Raw genomic sequence first — 8,768 nt, forward strand, 5'->3', positions numbered from 1 at the left:
GAAATGAAATTACCGCATCCAGCTTAATCGCTTGGGGTCGTTAGTAGTCATCCAAGAGACAGCATTTCTTAAACCGTGACTTCACTACGCAATTCATAACCGACAAAGGGAATAGGATTGTTGCACATTTGAGTTGTAAATAAATACAATATTGCAGGTTTTTTATAGAAATACAGTATAGTGGACAATTTACACATTAAATTGCGTACATCAGTATGCAAGGCATTTGCAGGTTGTCGAGGCTCGTGGCAATTTGTTTACACTGTGATCCGCTTCATGATGTATTGTGACAATATAAAATTATGGAAAGGCGGAAAATGAGTCTGCAATTTTTTTTTTCTACGATTCGACACTTTATATCAGGTTTATTGTAGAGTTCATAGGACATGTGTAAAATTTCGTGGGGTTGGCGATAAGTCATCGCAAACGAGACACAGGTCGTTTAGATTTAGATCTCGGTAGTTAAAAGGTGTAACCGATCCGGCGTAACTTCTTTAGCCGGAGTAGATACCATGGTTAAGCTGTTTCGTCAGCTTTCTTTCTCGACTTCAAATGGAATTGCCTTCATGCAGGGTTCCTGGAATAGGCTACTTGTTTTGTGAAAATGTATTAAACGTTCTCATGCGAAGCGAACTTTCTTTGCTTGATTAAATTCTGCGTAGGGCAATATTGGACTCTAATATTTGTGAAAACGCGAGTTTTTTGTGAGACTGTTGATTAAATTCTGCGTAGGGCAATATTGGACTCTAATATTTGTGAAAACGCGAGTTTTTTGTGAGACTGTGTAGAATATACAGTGTATGTGTATGATATTGTCTAACCGTTCAGCTAGAATTTTTTTTAAATGTTCCGTTATAGGCCCACTTGTGAATAACTTCTACGAAACAACCGGAAATATAGATCAGTGTATATTTGCTGATCGAATTTTACAGATAAATTTTTGACTAAAAACAATATTCCGTATATATATAAAAGACTGATTTGTATAATTTGAGTAAGTTAACGGTGGGATAAATCTTGAAAATGCGCCTTATATATGTATGTTATCTGAAATGTGAATCCCGGGTGTTGGCGCGACATGTTAAGTGTTAGGAATATTATATTCCAAAAAACAGATTCCAGCAGGTTTAGTCGAACGCAGTCAACACTCTTCAATACGAACGATTGCCTAATAAATTTTTCCTGGAATTGATTTCTCAAGGGATTGATAGTCAATAAGTCAATCAGATAATTATTCGTTGATTGGAATAACTGAATTATCTGCCCAACTTTCCCTTTTTGAAATGAAGCGGGCTTTAAACAAGATTTCTCGTTGTCTTTGAATTTTTTTAAATACATATGATAACACTGTGGAAATACATGAAAACTACATTTAAGTGCTGGTTACATTGGTGAAAAAAACTGAGCATAAAACGAGTGAAAAATTCCACAATAACTCGCAGTCCATGTAATTTTACAGCTCTTGGCATTTCGAATGTCGACCGTAACTTCGCTTGCGGATGAAACTTCTGAGGCGAGTGCGCATGACCTTGTTTTGAGCAAAATGTGATTAAAGACATCGATTCTCAACGTAGTAAATAAAGATAATTTTCATTTGTGGGAGCGTTGGTACGTTGTCGTTATCACATGCACTTTCGACAGCTCTAAAACCTACTACCTGACAGGCGATAGAACATTACCAAAACAGTCAAGATGGTTATTTGGCCAAAGAAAATATAGGTAGATACCTCGGTAGTCAAATATAATTCGTGTTCGACTACCGATTTGTTCCATTACGAACACTTTTTTTTGCCATAAAAAATAATTTCAATTACTGTATATACAAACTTTTACAAGCATGACGTTATGTACATTTGTGCCCAGTTGTGGTGGCTCCGTATTGTCGTCAGCATTTTTCTTCTTCCTGGTATGTTCCTCTATTATATTATTAAGTTCTATTTCAGTTTATCCTTGGTTCCAGAATAGTAAAAAGTAAACTGACAGCCCAACTGCTGGAGTCAATATACAAGCTGCGTATGCTAATACTGCGGTCCGTCTGACACTGAAAATGAAAGAAATAATTTGGTCATTTTAAATTATTTGGGTATTCTGAAACTGAGGTCGACTAAGGCTGCGTCGGCGTTTCCCAACCTGGGGATTTCCCAGGGAATGATTTTACTCTTGTGGGGGGAGGAAATTTTACTTTGTGTTTGCCTGTGATACTATATTCTTTACTTATTTAGTATTATTGTGATACATACACATGACATGATTTTATTATGAAATATTCCAACAGTATCTAATGCCACTTGTTGAACAGTCTCCAATAGACAGAGGCAATATAAAGGCAATGCACCCAAAAAGGCTGGGAACCATCGGGTTAAAAACTACTGAATTCCGTATTCATAAAATTCTCATCAAAAATTCAAAAGCTTCGTTATGCAATTCATGATATGCTATGCGAATATGCGACTCTTATAGAATATGTAGTATTTTAATGAAGTTCTTGATAGTATTAAAGAAATGATTTTTGCAATTATCATAAACTCGCAATCAGTCCATTTTGTTTATAAAGTTGATTGCGGTCAATCGATTCTAGACGTTGGACCCGCTTTTCAGGATCATATATTTAATTCTTATATGCTCTAAATTAATAAATATCTGCGGGAACAATTACTTATCCTCTTTCTATCCTTTTGTGGAGGTGGATCAGTATACGCATTAAACAAGGATAAAAATTGCTACATAAATTGAATCAACACGCTATTCGTCATCGATTGTTATCTAACACTGTGGATATATCAACAACAAGATTCACTCGTATAGTTTCTCAGTTAAGTACACTTAGGCCCCTCTCTGTTTTTTAACTCACCATTCACCTACTGTCACTGTGTTGTAAATCCCATTCTATCTTTTATAGGATGACATATGATATCTATAAATACTAAAACTAACTTACCAATAGTTGATTTTTTCGACTTTCTTGGGTTCTTCAAAATTACCAATGCTGAGTGAATTCCTTGCGATTAAGCTTTGTCTCGATTCCATTTTAAAGATTCCCAGTGAAATATAGTCGGCGTAAAAATTATAAATCAATCTACTTGAAAGTTAGAATATGCTGTATAAGTTGAAATCTTAAAACGAAAGTGTCTTATCAATTTATTCCGACGTCTAGCCTCAGTCGTGTGGCCACAAGTTTATAAACTTGCGGCATTTTATTTCTCGGCATAAACGCCGTTGCTGTATAACATCACAGACGACACAGTTGGCTGATCCGCCTAAATGAAAGTTTTTTCCAAAGGAATGTCCGGCATCGAACACGTATACTAAGGGAACGTAGGCAGGGAAATTTTCTATTGAAATAACATTTTTCACTACGCGGATAGTTATGATCATTGTCAATTGTATTCGCGTTGACGACGGATTATGAATTTTGAAAACATTTCACCGTTGGAAAACTGGACAAGCAACCGATGCGACGGTAACGGGTACGGGCAGTTATTAATAAACTATAAACCCTTTAAATCTCCTATCGCAATATAATTGCGCTAACTAACAATTAGACCATCGTGCCCACAGTTGCAAAGATATACTTCAAGAAGCTGGATTGTCAAAATCGTGCTTATAGTTCATCACTTAGAAAGGCGCTCCAGAAGTGTGTGTGTACCAAATGGAGGTAACTAATTTCGTTCGCCTACTTTACATCAAGTTGTGTAATGGGACTGAAGCCTATGTGCAGGAGGTATATTCACTTGGCTAACACAGATACTCCCCGAACTCGTAATGGAACTGAAATAAGGGAAATCGGAATAAAATTATGGCCTAACCCTAACCTGGTATTCACACTACGGTAGTGTCCGTAGAAAAGCACTAAAGCCGTAACCAGCTAACTGCGTTTCTCATCCATATGGATCATTTGCTCTAACTATGCCGATCGTATTTGCATTATGACTGTCAACCCACAGGAAACCAATTTTACTTTTTCAATTCAACAAACAGCGTCGAATAAATGTAATATTATTTAAAATTTAAATCAAGGCCTACGAACGTCAGTGTAACGTACTTTGGTTCAAATGCTCATCAATAAATAATGATAAAACCATAATTTATCCATAAGTTTTCTGCACCCATTGAGACAGAAAGTAATTTAATATCTCTTCAAGTCTTCCAAACCATGGGCACTTACTGCGAAGCGTTCACATGCCTTTTATTTTTAGAATATATATGCATTATCGAAAGGTGCAATCAAATGTATTGACACGGCTAGTGTCAGCTTCTGAATGGCCGAACTCCCACGAGACTGTTATACTTATCCTGACGACGCTGATGTAATTTAAAAACAATAAACTGATTTACCCTTCACATAATATTCTAATTAAGCCATCTTGTCTTTGTTTCCCTGGCGTGCCCGTTCGATCTGTCTGAGCAAACGCATTGTTGTTCCAAGATTTTATCCAATTACGATGGATGAACAAAGTACACACAATTAATATCAAAAATAATTCAAGTTTCATTTTCAATCGGTTAATCAATGAGTCCTTAGTATTGAATCGAAGAGCGTCGTATCAAGATTTAGAAGTCGATTCAATAGAGTTTTGTAATATATATTTGAAAACTGATTTCACTTGCCCAGTATCAATAACGATTCTGTCAATATTAGGTATTTAATTAAAGACAAATCTTCATTGTCGCGATGTGTGTTTTTCTGCGTCTCAGTTGTCACTTGCACCCAGTATATATACAATAAATTTTCTACTTCTAATTTACTGCTTGCCATTTTTATTCGAACCAAATTGGAAAACTGTATATATTCTCAATTTGATTGAATTGTTACATGTGTGTCGCCGCTCGATAACCAACTTTGGTTCCCCGCGACTTCCCTTCTCCAGTAAAACTGTGTAATTATCATTTTCTCGTAATTTGTGCTCGTGTGAAATTTTTTACTGGTTGGAAAAAAAATAAACTTGACTTGACCTACTTCTGCCCTCCGATCACAAAACTATTATCACAGCAGAATCGGACGTGCGGTTTAAGAGATCTGTCCGCGTAAATTCTGTAAATTACAATATGAATTTCAGTTATAAACTGTGACAATGTCAGCCTTATTCCCAGTCGAATGCAATGTATATACACAAAATTATCATATTAAAGGCCAGTTTAATAACGATCGTCTTCGTCACTAATTGCTTCTTCTTGATAGTAATAATGAACGTCATTTTCCGCAATTTTTGATCGACAAAATATATCTACGGTTTGAATAAGTTCACCACCAAGGCGTGCAGACAAAAGCATGTATTAGCCCATGTATAAAAGTAGCAATAATATAATATTTTAAGTAAACCAATATACCGGGTATCAACGACTGGAATGTGAACTTCATAAATACTTAATGTTTTATGGCCTATTCTGCGTTATTGCCTCATTCAAATAACCTGTGTGGTTTTTGGTCGCAGAATGAGAGAATCAATGACAAAAATAACATTCTTTCACTACATTTACCGCTTTCCATGAGCAGTTGCATATCAATCAGTAAATATATGGCCAATCTAAAGACGAATAAACCTACTCGCATACCTTTACTTCACTTGGTGTTAACATCTTACTTTGCTTTTTCAAAGAAAGAAAGCAGCGATTTCTCGATTAAAAAGCACGATTTTAGTTATTGATATAGCATAAATAAATTATTACATCTTTGAAGGGTTTAATAAAACCGTCAAATCTTTCAAACAGAGATGTGCAACTTTTTGTTTATCGGTGGACCAAATTAGTTTTTTCATCACAACGATTTAAAAAATTAATAATAACAACCAGAGCGCCGCGGGAAAGGAAATAGAAGATAATGCGTCTATCGCGTACCGCACCTTTCAGTCATAAAGACACCGCGCAAAACGGCGAAAAGTTTAACGCAGCGACAAGAGCAAAAATCATTATGTAATTTTACTAATGTAAGCGTCTTTTTTAAACATAAACTGTTGGATTAGTATTTTATGCTTGATGGCGAAAAATCATAGTGTTGACAAGCGTTTGGTGGGTCGGGTTGTGGCCTGTGGGCCGCCTGTTGCACACCCCTGCTTTAGAACAATGGAGATTCAACGCATTGCATTCATTCTAGTAAAGTGCTTTCACAATACGACTTGTCTACCGTGTCACAAAATATATACACAAACCTATTAGTCCGGCAGATAAGGGGACCTTTTTGGCCCAAGTTTTATTTCAGACATAAGGTTTTTTTTATTTGTGATTATTCATCCTGGGTTCATTGCCCATCATTTCTACATGGGTGTGGAGTTTGCAGCCTTGAGCAATTTTTTTACGGCTCGATATTTGTATTAGTGTTTTTCGTCAAACCTGTGCATCATAATGACGCACAACCTGAACCATAACCTGTTACAATAATATGTTCAGGTTGTGCACAAACTACGCAAGCACCAAATTTACTAGGAAATAAAATCAATAACTTTTAGGTATTTATTGAGATATTTGTATTAGTGTTTTTCGTCAAACATGTGCATTATAATGACGCACAACCTGAACCATAACCTGTTACAATACTATGTTCGGGTTATGCGCAATCTTGGTGCACAAACTACGCAAGCACCAAATTTACTAGGAAATAAAATCAATAACTTTTAGGTATTTGTTGAGCCCAGCTTTGGGTCGCGACTCATATACAGTATATGGAAATACTGTCGAAACATACGCGTAAAATTAAGAGTACTATTTCAAAATACCCGTTTTTGTTGCAAGTAACAATACAAGCCTGCTAATGCAGTCGCCAGTGGTTCAAGTGGATATACGCCCGGTGGAGAACAGTCAATTATTTGTTAGCGAGAATTGTTATGCAGCGGGATGATCACGACGACGCAGTGAAAGATAATGATATCACGAGAACAAGAAAATTGCTACATTTTATAGTATATCCCTAAGAAAGAATGTAGTTCATTCTTATGTTCCATGCCAATGCTTTTCAAACTACCAAAGACTCTCAACACTTTTGCTTCTTCTCTTCCATAAAAATACATGTTTTTTATTGTATATTCGCATTTCGATCTGTTTGTTCGTGCTCCCAGATAACCGATCGGCGGCCTCCAAGGATGACGGGGTCCCCTTTTAAGAAACCCTGTCATAAACTAAAAGAGGCGACCGTGCTTCTTTTGCATGTTGTCATGCTGTCCCTGGAATTCAGCTACAACAAAAATTTCACGAAAACGGATTTTTAAATTTTATGATTTTATTAATATTCTCAACAATGAATGATATACGGGTGGTAAAATGCCAAGTTATTCCAACAACATGATTATGTTTTGAAATTTACAACCAATATTTTGTATGTAACTTTGTTTGAAAGAGCCCCAAGAGCTTTAACTACCAATATCAAAACGGCGAGGCCAAAATAGTCACACTACAGCATTGTCAAATGTGCTGTATTTACGACAGATAACAGGTTTACCAAAAAGAATTACATGTAAAATGGTAAAATGAAGATCAATTCAGCAATATCTACTTGGTGATATGCATCTGTTGATGATTTTATGTGTTTGTTTCGGAAGTTTAATAACAGAATTAATTGTGGTTGTTGGGGATGTTTTAAAAAAGGTTGCATGGAAAAAGTTTTCACAAAATGTCAAGGTTTGATGGTAGTAGAGAAGTAGAAAAAATACTTCCATGTTTTTTTTTTATTTGATAACCACGCCACAGAACTTCCCCGATAAGTATACGCAGCAATTGCGAGAGGCAGAAATGCCAAGATGGGATTTCATCGCATTGCAAACCAATATTAGCAATTCTTATATATATTCGCGCATTCCCATCTGAACAGCGTGGAAAAGATTATACACATCTAAACACTTTAAGAACTATGTCAGATGAGCGTCATATTATCGAATATCAGTAAAGGAATAGTGCAACGGAAAAAGACATATAAGGCGGAACTTTCAGTAGTATGCAATCAAATAATCTTATTGTTGAATATATATTTAAAAACATTTCGTCACGCCAACTGCAGTCCGAAACTTTTTGTTTCTGGCTGAGCTTTGATACCGATTGACACTCATGTAAACTGGTAAGACTGTAAGATGCACGCGATGGAGCAGATACTAAGAGTATCCGTCCCCCAGCTGTCATTTGAGTGGGTACTGCTGTTTTTATTGCAGATGTTACTGATCTTTTTGTATTAAAGATTTACTGCCATCACCGATTTAAGGATGTTGGAAACCAACACGCAATATTACAAAACTCACTTTCAACACGCGGTTTAAGAGAATGAAAAAGCTGAAACTAGTATTCTTTAGAACAGCATACAAATTCTATGAAATGAAATCATACACAAAAGCTCGTCAAAAACCTATAGCTCAATAATCAAGTGGAATTTGATGCATGTGCGCAAAATGTGCGCTTTACTACGTACAACCGAAGCACGCAGGAAAATGTGTGTGATGTATTAGTATTCAAAACGTTTGACTCAACTATGTTGGCATAAGAGGTGCACATCTCGGTTTTGCATACCTTCTATCTCCACAAGGATACTGTATATTAATTTTGCCAAAGTCAATGCAGCACTGAAAGGTTGCGGTTCTTCCAAAAGAAAACACGTTACACATCTTTAGATACCAGTGGACGGTTTTACATGGCCTTGTTCGGAGTGAAAGACGAGGTCAAATATTCCAATCCAATTCAACTAATAAAATATTTCCCAAGTCCATAAGCTTAAACTAGGAAAACGAAATGCGCGCGGCAACGCAAATGTAGTTTGAAGAGCGCAAAAGAAAGTGGCTAGATGCTGTCGATGG

The 8,768-nt window shown here is 36.3% G+C and overlaps 1 long non-coding RNA gene across 1 annotated transcript; it reads right to left on the bottom strand.

Moving 5' to 3' along the window:
• Positions 1-1,014: 1,014 nt before the first annotated feature.
• LOC144424512 (uncharacterized) lies at positions 1,015-3,232 on the bottom strand. Its single transcript, XR_013476743.1, has 2 exons — positions 2,939-3,232; positions 1,015-2,041 (listed from the first exon to the last, which is right to left on the bottom strand). It is a non-coding gene; the product is annotated as an uncharacterized LOC144424512 (long non-coding RNA).
• Positions 3,233-8,768: the final 5,536 nt, after the last annotated feature.

Source organism: Styela clava, chromosome 6 (genome assembly GCF_964204865.1).
Source record: "Styela clava chromosome 6, kaStyClav1.hap1.2, whole genome shotgun sequence".
NCBI classification, from domain to species: Eukaryota; Metazoa; Chordata; class Ascidiacea; order Stolidobranchia; family Styelidae; genus Styela; species Styela clava.